The sequence below is a fragment of the Bactrocera latifrons genome, unplaced genomic scaffold, assembly GCF_001853355.1.
Source record: "Bactrocera latifrons isolate USDA-ARS-PBARC rearing strain unplaced genomic scaffold, ASM185335v1 scaffold_73, whole genome shotgun sequence".
NCBI lineage: Eukaryota > Metazoa > Arthropoda > Insecta > Diptera > Tephritidae > Bactrocera > Bactrocera latifrons.
In genome coordinates, this window is record NW_017537412.1 from 35,595 (window position 1) to 53,941 (window position 18,347).

The window sequence follows — 18,347 nt, forward strand, 5'->3', positions numbered from 1 at the left end:
TACAAAAGAACTTCTTTTCTAATTTTTAAAATTTTTGTCTAAAGTTTCAGTTTATAGGCGAAACTATTAGCAAACAACTATAATTTTCTTTCAATATATTCGATTTATATCATAAAATTTATTCAAATAAAAACATTTTAAAAATATCAAATTTGAATTGACTTATATTTTATTTATAAAATTTAGCCCTTATTTATTTGTATTTTATTTTTGTTCTCGTAAAAAAAGAAAAACTAAAAAAACGCGGTTAATAACTCTTCTGCGTTTAGCTTTCACGCTAAAAATTCCAACTTTTATTGTCAGCCATAAAGTAAGGAGCAATTATAACTTGTCAAATATAATTAAATATTTCTTTTACTATACATATAGTCCATAAGTAAACCACTTTAGTGGCATTCAAATATTATTATACGCCATTAAAGTTTATGCAAGCAAAACAATTTGCGCACCTGCTACAAACAAACACACATACATAAGAGCATATGATATATGCGCTACATGATTAAGTGTAAGAAAATCAAATTATCAGAGCTCTCTAATTTAATTATATAAAGCATCAAACGCTAGTCTACTTAGACGACATTATCTCGTTAATTTTGAGACGAAATTCATGGTGATCAACAAGTGGCGAAACAAGTTTTCTAAACCGTTTTATATTCATGGCTTAAATAAGCTGTTGCTGTGGTTTTTAATTCTTTTGATATTTAAATATTGTTTGAGACTTTGTTTGTGAAATGAATTAGCTGAGCAGACAAATCAGTGAACAATGCAGAAAGACTTATGCGACGAACATGAAATGCTTTGTTTTGATAGTTGTGTTAGCAAAGTTAGACAGATAAGCATAGCTAATTTGAAGATTAAGTCATGATAATTGCTAACAGTAAATGACAATTAAAGTAAATATAAAAAAAAACAAAAATGAAACAAAAACAAAAACAAAAACAAAAAAACACTACAAAATGTAAAGATATATTAAACTAAAAATATTAAACTTAAAATAGATTGTAAAAAGTCTTTATCTTGATTTTTATCGGTCTACTTACGAGGCAGCTATATGCTACCGTGGTCCGATATGAAAATTATTTTCGCAAATTGTAGTGGTACTTTTGACAATAAGCTATGTCAAATTTTGTTAAAATATCTGCTCGGATATTGTAGCAGTACTTTCGACAATGAGCCATGCCAAATTTCTTTAAGAAATCTTGTTAAATAAAAAAGTTGTCCATACAACGATTAGTCGGGATGTATGGCAGCTATATTATTTTTTGGGGAAAGATAACATTAATAACGAAATTTCAGATCGGATGAACAGATTCGTCACTCTGATCATTTACATATATATAATCTCCAAAGTTTCCTTCTGCGTGTTAGAAATTTCGTCGCAAGTTGTATATACGTTGCTCAGATTATAAAATTATAAATTTATGGAAAATTAGACAAATTATTGATTCATGCTATTGTAGAACATGATATATCCGGTACTATAAATAATACCTAACACCATAGTATAGCAAAATAATAAGAGTATAGGGTAATAGCATAATGTAAGGCGGTTTTTCATTTACTTAAGCTCCAAAAATTATTATAATCCGCACTAATTATTTTTTAATCATATCTATCTACATATATATATAAAATCATTTCATTTGCTTTAGTTGCAACAAACATCTATTTTTGCATATTAAAGTCAATGTTTTTCCTTTTATTCACTCTACTACTCTTCTATTTACAAACTCGTTCCAGCAACAACACTTTCCATAGTAGCTCCAAATGCATTTTGTTTTGTACTACTTACGACTTTAACGCTTAAAACAGCGTACAAAATAAATTTGGTATTTGCAGCAATAAAAATATATATTTTTTACACAAAAGCAATGCCAATTTGACACACTGCAAGGCACAACGATTGAAAACCTCAATATGTAAGATTTTTTATTATTTACACCAAGTTATAGACACTTCGTGAACTATTTTTTTATTTATTATTTTCAAGCACTTGTTTATGTTTTTTGCTTTAGTACAAATCATTTGTAATAATCAATTCTTATTTATTCTTTCAATTTCAATTTCCTCATAATTCACATCTCACGTAAAAAAACTCGCGCCATTCGTACACAGCTTCCCAACAGTACAATCGTCAGCACACATTGCGCGCTAAGCGGATTCGAGAGATGAAAAAAATACAAATACAACAAATATGTAAATGTTAATTGCCCGCTAAGCGACTAAAACGCGTCCAAACGCTCGAAACTATGGCCTAAAACTGAAACTCGTATGCGCAAACGGGCTTGGAAACAAGCGACCGAAGTGAAAGAGAGCGTCAAGAAGAGACTACAGGTAGTTGAAAATACGTGAGAGCGCCTACAACATACTTCTGTGTCTTTGAAAGACACAACTTGCGCACATGCGACACAGCTAAGTAAACTGACGAAGTGACTGACAGGCGAGTAAACAAACGAGAAATACTCGGTCTGGTGGCGGCACACACGACATCGGACCGACGCACCAACCGTGAGTGAGACAAACAAGTCCAATAACACAGGTAACAGACAAAATAATTAGCGTAAACTGTGCGGCGTCAGGGAGGAGGACAACAAAAATAAAACTAAGAAATTAGTGGTGGAGTCACATAATGTTGGAACTGGTTGTCAGACTGCCGATGGTATGGACGGTGACGATAAGTGAGCTGGTGTCGGCACCGCTACCAACGAGAGCTCATGTGGGTTAACAAAGTACTGACAACAATAAAAAGCGCTGTTCTACTAGGCGACTCACCTGTACTAACACAAGTGTATGGGCGTGTGTGAGAGTTGAGGAGGCTAAGAAAAAAATTCGGAGCATAAAGATGGTGAGTAAAAGTAACCGACGGAGCGGTAAACTTGGTTGAGAGTTGGAGCGTGCAGAGAAATGAGTATGGAGCACTTGCGTGTCAGCTAAGTAAGTGTAAAGTGGTTCTCATGCCTTCGCTACACCCTGCATTTACTGTATTCACTTGCAATTCGATCACTGGTGGCGTATTTAGCAAAGCCAACTGATTGGCGGAAAGCACAAACGCAATTATGAAGTTGAGGTTTTTATTTGTTGGCGCGAATTTGCTCTTAAATTTTGGCAAGTGTGAGGAAGTTTAAAATTTAAAATTTTTAATACACTTCAAGTAACTTTTAATGTCGATTTTTTAGTTTAATAATTTAAAAAATATTAGATAAATTATTAAAAAATTATTTTCAATAAATTTAAAGATTAACTCCATTTTTTCAATAAAATTTATGTTAAAAAAATATTCAAATACTTCTTATCTTATAACCTCATTGCCCAACAATTATGCTTCCATTATTATTCCACTTCTCATTTATTATATTTTACTCACACATACATCTTTTGTAATTTCAATTCCTCTTCACCTTCAATACCTCAGCATCTTGGTGTCTCATTGCCAGTGACACTCAGTGATCACGTCTCAAATTTGAGGGTTAATTCTCATATCTCACAAATGCATCAAAATGCTTAAAACTTTGTTGTATTTTTTCTGAGTTGTAAATTGATTGCGCTCGGTTTTAACAAATGAAGAACAGGTTTATTGAAAGATGAAGCGGAATGCAATCAAAAGAGGGGTATATGTATATGAGGTTAAAGGACTAATCTAAGGCAGATTATTGGATGGAAGTATTCAAGAAAATTTAAAGAAAATAAAATAAGGTACAAAAATATGTCAAAATAATGCTATTTGAGTTTCGAAGTAATATAAAAACAACAACCGAAGTCTCTGGTGACTTGACTGTGAAGAGTTCAGAGTGTTGACAAGTGTTACGGTAGCTGAAATCTGAGGTGTAAGCGGATTGGCCTAATGAGTTTGAGAATAAGCACTTATCGCAGGGGATTTGATAGAATATAATTGAAAAATATTGTGCGGCTATTTTGCTGACTAATGTAAAAAATGTTTTTTAATTAATTTTCGCTTCATTTCTGTAGTTAAAAATAAATGAAATAAAAAAAGCGCGAAATATAAGATTTTAAATATGTCACTTATATATAAAAGCAAAAAGCCACCTCATTCCATACGTAAAAAAAAAAATCTACCCTATATGTGTACATAAAATATCGTGACATAAAATGCAAATCAAAGTATTAAAGTTGAGCTTTTTATTGCCTACGATTCACTACATCATATTACATACACATATGTAGCATAAAATTTTCAGCATCCGCTGTCAGATATAACCAATAAATAAACAATATATAATGAATTTTTAACAGAAACTCAAACTTTGTTTGTGAGTTATTTCTATTATGTCGTTTTTCCCTAGCCTTTAAGCTTATTAAAAGTAATGTTACCTTATTTTGCATTTTAGGTGACGATATGTATTATATGCACAAAATTTTGTTTTTAAAAATAATGTTAAAATATTTTTACATTAATTTAAAAAAATTACAAAAATTACTAAAAATTTTTCTGTCAGAAATCATAAAATATACTTTAGAGCATTAAAACGCAGAGGAAAAAGAACCTAACCTTCACATTCATAATATAATCTTATCAAGAGACAAAAATAATATACCAAAGAATCTTAAAAATAATCATAAATAATATCAAAAGTAGTAGAAATAATAATAATAATTACAGACCATTTTTGTAGAGCAAAAAAGTTATAACAATTATGGAATATAAACTGCTTTTTTATCGAATTATAAACTTATTAAACATAAATACAAAATTTCTCTGAAATAATACATAGAACTGTCAACGTTAATAACTTTTAGACATTTAGATCTACAAAAAAACGCAATAGACCTTTTTTGAAGAACATTTAATTTTCTTTGCTATCAACTGTGAAATAAGATATCTTTTCAGGTAATTGGTACCGAAATGAAGTTTTCGCTCTGCCAGGCGGAGGACAGTTCCATAACAATTAAGAGCCATATTTAGAGCGGCTTTCTCAGAAATGTCCATCAACTAACTTTTCAGAATACCAGGCGAAAAAAAACATTGGTTTTTTATTCACCTTAACGTTGCTATAATTACTCTCGTTTACTTAAGAAAGTAAAATTGTGTAGAAAAAACTAAAAAGTAAATATTTTATAAATAAATATAATATTAATTTTAAATAAATATTTTATAATAATTAAGACTGCATATGGTTTAGTTGGCGAAAACAAATTTTAATAAAAAATTGTAACAAAAGAAATATATGCAAAAATAGGTCATCAACTTTATTATAAATGAAACAATTATTTTAATCAAATATAACAAATATAATCACAGTGCAAAAGCCTATAGCTTTCAATAAATTGATCACATTCAAAAATTCGCCAGCCAGCATAAACGGAAATGCCAAACTGCCCAGTCATACACCAATAAAACACGAGTGGCTCAAATCAAATTTGGTTAACTAAAAGGCCACAAGAGAATCGTGAGAAACTCCCCTGAAATTAAGAAAGTTTAAAAGCCCACAAGCGTATAAATATTAGCGCCAGCGGTTACTAAATAGATTGAAGTATGGCCAACTGACTTTGAGTTTAATAGCAAGGCAACAGAAAAGTGCAGTAAATCAAGGCCTAAACGCGCGTGAAATAGAAATAAGAGTAATAAGGCGCTAGATGACGCTTGACTGCTAAGCAGCGTTATAGCATACCGAAGAAATGACTCACGCATGCTGGTATCAATAGGTAAGTGCAGCTAGATGCGAGTGAAATCCCTTATGGAATGCGGAGAATGCGTGTAAAATGCACTGTTATATATGTGTAGATTTATAATAAAATGCATGTGTGTTTACGTAATACGGGCGACAAGAATAAACTGTCAACTTAAATTTTGGGCTTTCATACAATTATATTTAGCCTTTTGTTTTTTGATTTTGACAGTCTTAACTGATTCAGCTGTGTGCCGCATAACAAGAGTAAATCAATCACGCAGTCATCAGCTAATTGGTAAGGCGACACGCTACAAAACAGGCGGCTTAAAGGCTGCACGGGAGGGATGTATAAGATATATTATATATTTTTAAGGAAAAAATAAAATAAAATTAAGATAAACTTAAAAAAAAAATTTATTTATAGGTTGATCACTTTACGCTCAATAGGCACTAGACGATGATTTTTTTTATTATAACTAAAAAAAAAATTTTAAATTTTGGGGAAAAAAAATTATATATTAAAAAGTTAATAAAATAATATAGAAAATTTAAAAATATTTAAAAATATTTTAAAAATTGTAAATATCCAAAATCGCAAGTTTTATAAAACAACAACAACATGCAACCAAGCTGTGTTATTACCACTCAACGCTGCCGCATGCATCACCTATGTTTCGTGGAAACTTGAAATACGTCAAAAATCCCACAACGATTGAGAAACTTAAAAAAAGACAATTAATTAAAAATTTACAAAAATCATTGATACTGTGCGCTGAAAGTGTTTGGTAAACACCATAAACCGAGTTCTCGCGTCGAAAGGTTTTAAGCAGAAAATTACCAATATTAAAGCAGAATGGCAATGAAGCGTCAATAAAATCGAAAAAAATACACACGAAATAGCGCTTGAAAATCGGTGTATAATTCGCTGCTACGACAACAAAAATAAGCACAAAAAAATCAAAAATATTGAAAAAAAAAATTCGAAGCTTCACAACGAGGCCTAAAAAGCAACTGAAAAGGTCGAAACGCAGTGTGCCTGCCCAATAACAATTCCAAAAACAAAAATAAAAACAAACATCACACCGAAATAGTGTTAAATTAATTTTTCTGCCAACTATTTTGTTGTTGCTGTGCATACAAAGCACTTTACAACTTCTATATACTTTTGGTTTTTCTTATTTTTGATGAGTCAAATGGCGCGCGCTACATAAGCAGATCGCCGTAGCAACCATAAATTTCCCTGGAGCTGGTCCACATGAGTTGAATGTTTAACGGCGCGATGTTGTTGTAATGCATGGTACCCTTTTATTTACAACGTTTTTCCCTGTGTGTGTGGTACCTTAAAAGTTTTGATCTTCATCACATCACATTTTTTATCATTTTTATTATTACAATTCTGGGTATTGACTTTATATGTAAAAGTATTTTTTCTCTCATCTTACGCGCTGCGTTTCTTCTGAGTCATTTGGCCTTAGTTTTGATTTTTTACATTTTTGTTTTGGTACAGCACAGTCGTTGGCTTTTAGTATATTTTTTTTTTTTGTTTTTGAGCTCATCAAACAGCTAATATGCATTAAAGCTCTTTATTGTTGGAAGTTTTTAGTGTTTGTTGTTTTTGTTTTTGCCTCTAATAGGGTTATGGTAGTTTTCCCATAGTCACTGGTTGTAGAAATTTCAAAAATATTAGGCCTATTAATGCCACCGGCATAAATTGCGCACGTGTAGCTTTTGTTGTTGTTAATTTATTATGCCTACATTGTTGTAATTTCTAGTTGTGGCGAATTGTAAATTAATGTGTGTGTAGTTTTTTTAACTTTAGTGTTTTTACGGGTTAGTTACAAGTAATTTATTTGTGATGTTCGCAAACTCAGCTGCGCAGCTACCGAGCACATGAATGCGAGCATATCGAGACCCTTAGAGCCGAGCTTTATGAATACTGTGTATAAATTTATGAGTAATTAAATGGTCTTTTTCAGTAATAGTCACAGCGGAAGAATTATAGTATTTTAATAAATTATTCAATATATTATAAAGTTTGCTGTTGTTTTTGATTTTTTTTTTACAAGGACACAAAACATTCTTCAAATTGCCTATTACTACTACACTTGAACAATAGTTCCATGTAAGATATTTTAGATATTAAGTTCTACTAATATCAGTCATGAAGAGAAATGTTAGGATACCTCTAAAAGTTCGCAACACAAAAAGTGCGATGAATAAAATTGTCTGTGAAAATTTCTATAAGTAACTTGGATTTGCAAAATATATCAAAGAAATTATTATGGAAATAATCTCCTGAAAATCAGAAATTTTGAGGATAATATTAACTTTAAATTTATTTATAGATTTATTAAGGGACTATCTTCCACGTAATTGCAATAAATCTAAAAACTCAAGACAAATTCCAGTTACAATAATTTGGTCGATAATACACTAGATAGAATATATAGTAGTTAAAATATAGTGGGATATAGTGGGATATAGTATCTAAAGTTGAGTGTCTGAAAAAAAGCTTGAGGCATACAAACACCAGCTTAAGAAATTTCATGGCTGGGAGAAACCTTTTGCGGCAAAATCAATTATCATTCAATTTTCAGGTAAGGTGGATACCTAAAGGAAATGTTTTGAAAAACCAATGAAGGTGATTCCAATAAAATATGTGATTTTGCAGTCTGCCTGTGAATTTCAGTGCTATCCCAATACTGTGTGCTTACTGTTATGTTTATAAAATATTTTATTATTAAATTTGTTACTAAAGGTTACTTATATCGGAGACTTGAAGGGAACCCCCTTAATTATTTAAATGTAAATTTCAACTACTATTTCATAATTTTGAAGGTTATTTTGGGTTGTTGCCAGTTAGGCCAATTCAACTCTGTTAATGACGATAATATCGAAAAAATGAAAGACTATAGACTATACAGACTATAGTTGTTTTGGCATTTCAGAGATAGCATGGATTTCAGCATCTCTTGTTTAATGTTTTTTGAAACTAACGTCGAGTATAGGTAGCAAAGCGATGCTTCCAAATCTTGCTGATAATTTTACATTTTTGAAACATATCCGCGGTGACAAGACGTGGGTTTATGTATACGACGTCCAACATCTAGCGAATAATAAGACTCCAATAAGCAGCCGAAACTCATGATTCGCTAAAACCATTCATAAGTCATTTCAAAAATAAGGTAGTAAATTTCAACCATTACCTGTTGCGCGTACTTCCACAAAATGCATAAAAACGGAATTTCATGAAACAATTAACAAACGAGTCGTTACAATTAAAATTAATAACGTAAAATAGTTCTTGAAATAACCACTAACTCACAACACTTTACTTTAATAGCAAAGCAATCAGCTTGAGTTACACAGAATAGTATTAAATCCACTGTCATAGAACACACAATACATTGGAAACGTGCCCCAACAGCCTAGCACTTAATATATCCACGCAATTAACGCTTAAAAGGCCGTTGGTGTAAATCAAAGCAAACAATTAATCGAACGTTAATTAAAGCGTGTGCATTGTGCAGCAGGTAACAACAGCAACAACAATTTATTATATAAACAATAAATTCTGGATGACACAAGGCCACAAATTACAAGAGCACGCGCATTTCTCATATACTATATACAAGTATGTATGTGTGTGTATTCATGGACTTGCCTCTAAATTAAGAACGCGCTTGGAAAAGCACGTGCCATTGCGACTTATCAGCACGAAATAACGCATAAAGCGACACTGAAGCGCACAACAACAAACTGCCTGCACTTTACACCAGCGCAGAATGCACCTTGTTAGCCAAATATATGTATACATCCATATATATGTTTGTATATACATATATTTATTACAAAATTTAAGCGGTACTAATTTCCAACTGGACGTGGATGAAGAAGAAGAAGAGCTAGACAAATAAATGTCAGATTGCAGCATAAAAGCAAATAAATATGCTTGTTTGCATTAGGCGCTTATCGCGTTGTGAAACACATTTCAGCGCGACAAACAAACAAACCAAAGCATAACTGTTGTGATTTATGCCGAGTTTGGTTGGATTGTGCGCCACAAGAGCGGTTTGTTGCCGGTAATGCGCGTGTTGCATTAAATCAGAACATTTTTATTTATCTAACAAATTTTTTTTTTACTTATGCTCCAGCACGATTACTGTGATTTGGAGGCAAGGAAAAAGTTTAGTGTTTGCTGATTACAATATTTTATGTATGTATGTGTATGTGTGCATGTATTTTTGTGTGGCACAATAAGTTACGACAAGTTTTCTGTAGGAAATCACTATTTTGTATGTACTTTACTGCACCTTTTGATTTTTTTCCCAACATTCACAGTACACACTCTTATAATTACACATATACTATATACACACTTAATATCACACATATACATATGTACATCGACATATGAGTATTCTTATATTCATCAGGGTGCATATTATGCTTTATTTTCTTTTATCATTGTTGTAATTGCAGTTTAACGCATATCTTGCAGACTATAGACAAATATTATAAAAGGGCTGTCGCAAATGTACAAAACGATAAAGAAATATTATCCTATATTTATACGTGTGCTGTGCTCCACTTTTCTTAGTAAATACAGCTTTCGTTTGTGACAATTTTTCAAAATAAACAATGATTGCCACAAACAGTGACTAGTTTTCTCTAACAGTTGTAGTTATTGGAAAACAACTATCAGAATATTAGGAATATTACTAAGTTTCTAAGCAATTAAGTATATGGACATGCATATATACCCACATACATTATATCGTCTTATTAATGTTACTTTTGGGATCCCGAAAATTTTCGAGAATGCAAAGAGATTTTCAACTAATATATACGCTTACGTATTTAACAATTTTAAAATTTGTAAGCTACTGTAGAGCTCTTCAATTCGGAATCCCGAAAATTATCAATATTCAAAAGTATTTTCCAAAAAGTAATATTTTCAATCATATTAAATTTTAAAAGAGCTGTAAAGTTATTAAATTTGTTATACCGAAAATTTTCGGGATTCAGCGGGATTTTCAAATATTATATATTAAAAAGCTATTTAATTCAAAATTTCGAAAATTTTTGTAATCGTATTATCACTGTTAGTTTCGGGATCCCGAAAATTTTGGAGAATTCAAAGCGATTTTAAAATAATATATACTATTACTCATTTAGAAATTTCAAAAATTTTAAGCTGTTGTTAAATTCGAAAATTTCCGAAAATTTTCAATATTTAAAAGGATTTCCAAAAAGTCATACTTTTAAGTATATTATTTTTAAACAGCTATAAGGCTATTTAAATCGAGAGTGGAATTTAAAAAAATCATACTTTTAACCATTTCAAAGGTTTTAAACACGATTGAAGCTATTATAACTTTCGGGATTGTTCAGGATTTTTAAATTTATAATTTTCTTAAATTTTGAATTTATACTCAGATATGTTAAGATTACCACTGTTTAGTCTTACTCAATTTTTTGTATAGCAGTTTTATGTATGAATATTTGTAGTCAAGTAAAATATTTAAGCATACAAAATTATAACAAGAATAACAATAAAAAGAAAAACAAGAAAAACAATAATATATTTCGTAACTGAGTCTGGATGGATTGGAAGATTCTCCAGTATTCTTCGCCTAAACTAATGGCGTCGAAAGCATTGCCATTAACGGACGTCTGAATCGACTTTAATTATACTACAACAACTATTTAGTTAATCACCTTTTAAACAAATGTGCCCTAATATTGAATAATCACAATAGGTCTAGACTACTGCAAACCACATTGAACCGTCTCTTTCGTTATTATTACTGGAGGGTCAAAATAAGTGTTTAAATTACATGAAAACAAAGGTTGGAAGGTCATGCAGTACATATGTGAGTACTTTAATATGGTAAGGTGCTAAAAAGATTTGCTGAAGTTAGTATCTTCAGGACAAGATTTGGTCTCTTAGCGATCAAAGGAATAGAAGGAGCCAATACATTACAAAAGAAAAACACGATCAACTACTCAAAAAGTGTGCACAGTCATAAATCAAAGTACATAATGAGCCAAACTACATATGTACAGCTACAGACAGGCAGCTAGAGCTAGCTAGAGTAGAGAAACATCTTACTTAAGTAAATAAACTAACCGCCGACGCCATTTATGTATATGCACGCATACATACATAGAAGCACAAAGCTAATGATAATGTGTTGGCTATGGCATACTCACAACTGAACACCGGCATAAATGCACGCGCTCATTAAAATTTTATTGAATTGAAACTTATCGAACTATCAAGTTGATTTAGCATTCAATCACTCAATCCATCAATCAATCACTTTACTGCTCATCAAGCAAATGATGAATTATCACGTGGGTAAATAAAATGTCAACAAATCAGTGGAAGAAATGAAATAAAATAGGGATGAAATGAGATTACAAAAAAAAAAAATTCTAATTTTATGTAAATTTGTGTGTGTAAGCGTGGAGAAAAGTCTGAGAAATTTGGTCAAGCGCAACGAAAGTGTGTTTCCCCTTAAAAGGTGAGTCATTCGCACATAAAAAAGTGCATTAAGCGAGCGCCGTAAACGCGATTTAATGCCAAAAGTGCCATAAAAAAATTAGAATGAAGCAATGAGCGCACAAAATGTAGCAACAGGATCATAAAATCTATTTTTAAAACTGCTTTGGGTGTCTATAAAAAGATTCTCGCCACATGTAGGTGAGCGAGTGCTGTTTCAAAATGACTTTAATAAATACGCGTATGCTTGTAAAAAGCGCTTAACATATGCGCCCGTCAACATTTAATTTACAAAATACACGCAAAGTACACGAATACGCGTCTCCTCATGCTTCGTGCGTGTATATGTGTGAACCTTGCTAGTATCACTTTTTCAATTTTACGTGCAATTAAGCAGCGCTACTCACAACTAGCCGCTAGTCGATAGTGGGTAAATGGTAGGCGGCAGGCGGCAGGCGGCAGGCAGTAAGTGTATTTAGTAAGAACTTTAAGACGGTGTGAAAGAGTGTCTTCAACCGCAACGGTCGCGCTGCACGGCTTGCGTGGGAGATTCCCAACGTTGGCCAAACGATTTTCATAATTTGAGCAACACACGCGGCGTGTATTTGGTTACTCCACTTCTAAGCGCTCTAGCTGAAGTTACTGTTTTAAAACAGATTAATATTTGGTTTTCCAACTCATTCTGTTTTTTTGTAGGACCTGACGGCATGCTTTTTATTGCCGCTGGCTTTTAATGTTAATTTATATCTTGAATTAAAAGTCAAATAAAAGGAGCAGCAAAGCAAATACAAACAAGCAGCATAGGAGTAAGAAAACATTTTTCTAATTAAAGTTGAATAGCGGGTGGTTAAGGGTGTGTGGTTTTATGCATTCGTTGATATATTTATAATAAACTCTTTGAAAAACGAATAATAATTTTTTAATTAAAAATAATTCTAAAAATATTTATTTCTTAGATATCTTTTTAAGTAACACATTTTTTTTTTGTTTTTTTTTTGTGTTTATCAAATTTCCAAAAAATTTTGATTTTGAATGGTAGCTTTTATTTATTTTTTTTATTTTCCTTTAAATCCAAAATTTTTACAAAATAAAAATAAAACCAAATAGTTTTCATATTAAGTTTCAAAATTTTTTTTAAATATTTTTTACTTGAAAAAATATTTTGAAAAATAAATAAAAATTTGTAATTTATGACATATTTTTTTTTTATATTTGATTAAGCCTAAGTAGAACTGGTTTGAGTTATTTTTTTACTTAGTATTTGTTTTGATTATATTATATTTTGATTATATACATATTTTCAGCATTAAATATTTTTTTAATTTTTTTTTTTAACTAATATTTATTCTTTATGCTAAAAAGTACCGCAAGCTTATATTGTTGACATTTCTTGTTTGCATTGCCTGGTTCTAAGTACACACATATGCATACATGCATGTATTTAACTTCTGTTAGCAAACAAGCGGTACGCTTTTTCGGCACTTCCTTTGTTTTAGCACACCAAATTCAAGTAGCAAACAAATGTTAAAAGCCGAGGAGAACTTTGCAGTTCAAAGCCATGACAACTGCCGGCTGACGGTAGTGTAGAAGTAACAGCAACAATGGAGTGAGTAGCAAAACAAAGAAAACAAGAGCAATAACCAACTCTACCAACAGTGCTTCCACAATGGAAATAAAAGCAAAAATATTGTTTGATACGACAACAAGGCAACAACAATATTTTCAAATCGAAACAACAACATTTACAAACCACAACAACAGGGAAAATACAGGGAAAAATGCATTTCTTGTAAAAAAGTTATGAGCCAGAAAAATACAAAGTAAAATCCAAAGCTATACAAGCTCAAGAACATGACAGACAAAGCAAAGACAATTTACAAGAAGTTGCAGGCGTTGCAAATACAAACATGACATTCGCATATGCATACATATGCATGTAAATAAGCTGCATGAATTTATTAAAAATGAGAGTAAAATACTGACATCCACAAAAAAAAAAAATAACATTCCCATTCCGTTATGATTTTTTATAAATTAAATAATTATGATTTTTATTAAAGTCAATACGTTTGTTTAGTAAAATTTTTTTTCCTGCATATGCTCCATATTTTGCTGTTGTTGTCATATTCATATCACAAACTTTATGTTAGATTGTCAAAAAAGTCTTGCGGTATTTTCGCTAGTTGGCGCTGAGTGCGCGTAGTTCTAGTTTTATTCGTCGCATCGGGTCATGCCATCCTTTTTGGAAAGCTTATTTCACGCGCTAACACGTGCTGGACTGATTGTCGTTTTTTTTTTGAGTCGTTCGTGAGTTATAGCGTCGCAAACATGGAGCAAAATAAAGACAAAATACGACATATGTAACAGTACTACTGCGATAAAGTCAAAAATGAATATTTTTACTATTTACTTTACCATCGTAATTGCACTACCTTCCTCCTCATTTAATTTAAACTGACTTTAATCGCTTACGCCCAGCTTATGCCCTATCCCACTGGCTTCTCTCCTTCTCTTTCTAAATTGTTTATATATACTCCTTCTATAATTATAAAATATCCTATTTGTTTATTTATTGAATAATCTTTCTTTTCTGTTTTAGTTTTGTAATAAAAAATTTTCCACTTTTCACCATCTTCTGCCTTAACATTTTCTACTTCAAACTTCCCGGCAATCTCCTCTCTTTTGACTTCTTCAATACACTGTTAACCGCACATACGATTATATATTATTATTCTTCATGCGCCTTCTTCGTGTCGTCATTGTTTCACTTGCAAGAACGTTCCCAAGCAGCCATTGTCCGAATTCCCGTTCCCATTCAAATTCTTACTGCCGGTGACAAACTCCCAGCTCACTCTCTCTCTCTCTCTCTCTCTCTATTTGCTAAGCCATCGTCTTCTAGAAGACATCACTCGCTCGCTGTCTACGTTCATTCACCGGTAGGCTTTCTTTGTTATTATTATGTTTTTGTTGTTGACTGGCTTTTTGGCACTCACACTACCTTGAATGCTTTCTGCGGTGTTCCTTACTCTCACTCATATGTACACCTACTCTATCGCCTGCATGATTGTGTGTGTGTGTGCTGGCGATCGTCACCGACAAAAAATGGTACAGTCGCGCGCCATTTTACGAATTTTCCGAAATGCTGATCTGTTGGCCGATGGTTTTCCGTTTTTTTCTATCGTTATCTCCTCAATTCTCTCTTCATCTCATTGTAACTCATGGTGCAGTGTTTGTTTTGTTGTTTGTGGTGATTTTTTTTTTTGTGTTGTGTGGTAGGGATGCGGATAGCTGTTTCTAATTTTCTTTTCAAGCATTGTTTTGTTGTGAAAATCAAAGGTGATGCTGGGGTTAGCTGAAGTGTGTCTTATAGGATTTATTTATGTTTTTTTTTTTTTATTTTTTATTTTATTTTATTTTTTTTTTTTTTTTTTTTTTTTTTTTTACATGATAGGTGAAAGTGCTTATGATCCTCAATTTACGATATTTGGTCTTTATAGATATGTCGTTTGGGTGATTTTAAGTAGTGGATTGATGAAATTAACATATTTTCAATATTTTTGGAATAATTTTATTATATAGAAATTCGAAATATATATTCATAACGTGGTAAGGTTCTAAAGTATACAGATTTAATATATATATTTTTTTAATTTAATTACTAACCTAAGGATACGGTTGCCACAAATTCTCTCAAATGACAGAAACTAGCTCATTAAATTAAGTTGAAATGCTTTTCACACTTATTTAATTTGTATAATTAATTAATTAATAGCCATATAGCATTTTTGATGTTATAACCTACATAGGGTTGCCACAAATATTAAGTGGGCAAGGAATATTTATAAAATTGTTGACTTAATTGTCTTTGCTGCGTTAATTAATTTTGATTAAAATTTTAATATGTAACAATTTTTACATCATATTAAGAATAAGGTTGCCACCCAAAATTTTTTTAAATTCATAACACTGTCTGTAAGTCAAAAATTTTAACTGTATATAACAAAAAAAAAAAATAATAATAACAAATAGTTCTTAATACCTCCTATGTTTAAATGGCAACCCCGACACACATATTATGGGGATATTATTTTTTAAAATACATCTTCTCATTTAAATCATGTAAGTTTAGTATTAAATAAAGTATTATTTCCTATATATTATAGTGAGATATTTTTGGTATGGGATTGCTACCAATTTTAAATAATTTTTCTTTTTTAATTTGCGCGTAACAAAAATAAAAATTCAAGTTTTCCAAAAAGAATGTGAAAAAAACTAATACATTACTAAGAAATCAGAGTTGCATATGTACAACAACTCAGTGCGAAAAATTTTTTGAACAGAGTTGCCATCTATAAAAATTAAATAATTATGATAAGCTACATTAAGAATAATAAACGTTAAAACTTAAGGAAAATCAATACTAAGCTTAAGAAAAATTAAAAAATTTTATGATAAAAAATATTTTTGTAAACAAGTTTGCCATCTACATATAAGAAATTGAACAATTGTTATAAGCTACAGTAAGAATAATTAATATTAAAACTGATGGAAAATCCATATTAAGTTCAAGAAAAGAATTCTAAATAGAGATATTTTTAAATAGAGTTGCCATTGATAATAAAAATTGAAGTTATCAAAATGTTTTGAAATATGACAAAATCTGGAATAGCTATTAAAAGCCAGTAAAAAACATTTTAAATATTTTTGCAAACAAAGTTGCCATCTATAAGAAATTTAATACTTATTCTGAAGTACTTCAACAGTAATATCTAATTAGTGAACAGTGCACTGACTTGCTACTGTTTAGGTACATTTTAAAATATAAGAAATGTTTAACAGAGTTGCCAGACTCTTTTACGCTAAAGAACTTAAATATTTACACATATACGCATAAATTATGAAGAAAATTGAAGATTTAAAAAAAATATTCCCCATCAACATCCATTCATCGCGCGCAACTGTGCATAAATTTCAAATTGTACATCCCATTACTTAAAAATTGCCTATCTGAAATCAACGTCTGCAAAAAAAAAAAAAAAAACAGAACTAGCGCCATCTAATGCAAAGTGGTTGCAGCAATTAAGTATCACACCTGTCTCTTATACACATCTCTGAAGTACTTCAACAGTAATATCTAATTAGTGAACAGTGCACTGACTTGCTACTGTTTAGGTACATTTTAAAATATAAGAAATGTTTAACAGAGTTGCCAGACTCTTTTACGCTAAAGAACTTAAATATTTACACATATACGCATAAATTATGAAGAAAATTGAAGATTTAAAAAAAATATTCCCCATCAACATCCATTCATCGCGCGCAACTGTGCATAAATTTCAAATTGTACATCCCATTACTTAAAAATTGCCTATCTGAAATCAACGTCAAAAAAAAAAAAAAAAAAAAAACAGAACTAGCGCCATCTAATGCAAAGTGGTTGCAGCAATTAAGTATCACACCTTATTATTTTTTATCTCAACTTTTTTCCGCTTTTCACACATTTTCCCACACACTCACCGCTGCTAACACGCAACAGCTTTTTTTGCGTTAACAACTTTCCCGCAAAGTGGCAGAACATAAATTAAGTGGCATGCAACATAAATTGGCTGCTGCAACACAGAAAACTAACCCTCCACATCAAATAGTTAGAATACAATTTTATGAGTTATGGACATAAACAAGGAGCAATATATGCATGTATTAAGTGCGCTTTATGCAAATAATTGTGTAATTATGTAAGTGCGGCCATTTAATTAACATATTTAGCACGTAATTTATCATTGCGCACAATTAAGCTTCAAGTGTGGATTATTTCTAAAGCCATGCAATTGTCATACAATTTCCTTTGTTTACTTTCGCTGTGATAAGCCATTTTTTATGGCCACTGTGAATTTCAGGAATTAACATTAATCAACGACAGAGACAACAAAATGACATTTCAATTTCCACGTAAAATTAACACAATGGAAATTTATGCGAAAGTGCAACGGCAACGAAAATGCAACCTTCAATTACACTTGCATGCATATTTATGTGCTCTGTGGCAGTTAGGCGGCGGTATGTGTGGCGTCCACTTGGCAAACACACACACACACACACATACAGTGCACAGCCACAAGCATACAAGTATGTACTCAGCCCGGAAATGAGTAGGCGTTCGACGCGTCAGCAAAGCGCAACAACAACAGCAGCGGACAATTGGCTGCCAG

General features: G+C 31.5%; 1 protein-coding gene across 3 annotated transcripts in view; it reads right to left on the reverse strand.

The window, feature by feature from the left end:
- The window catches only part of LOC108976157, a 151,438-nt gene that overhangs the window by 31,494 nt on the left and 101,597 nt on the right, over positions 1–18,347 (reverse strand). The window contains exon 1 of one of the 3 annotated variants that reach the window (XM_018945088.1): positions 1,796–2,240. The exons of the other annotated variants lie outside the window; for them this stretch is intronic. The gene's annotated coding sequence lies outside the window, so the exon portion shown is untranslated. Of the gene's footprint in view, positions 1–1,795; positions 2,241–18,347 lie in introns of those variants that run through there. 3 annotated transcript variants of the gene reach the window in all.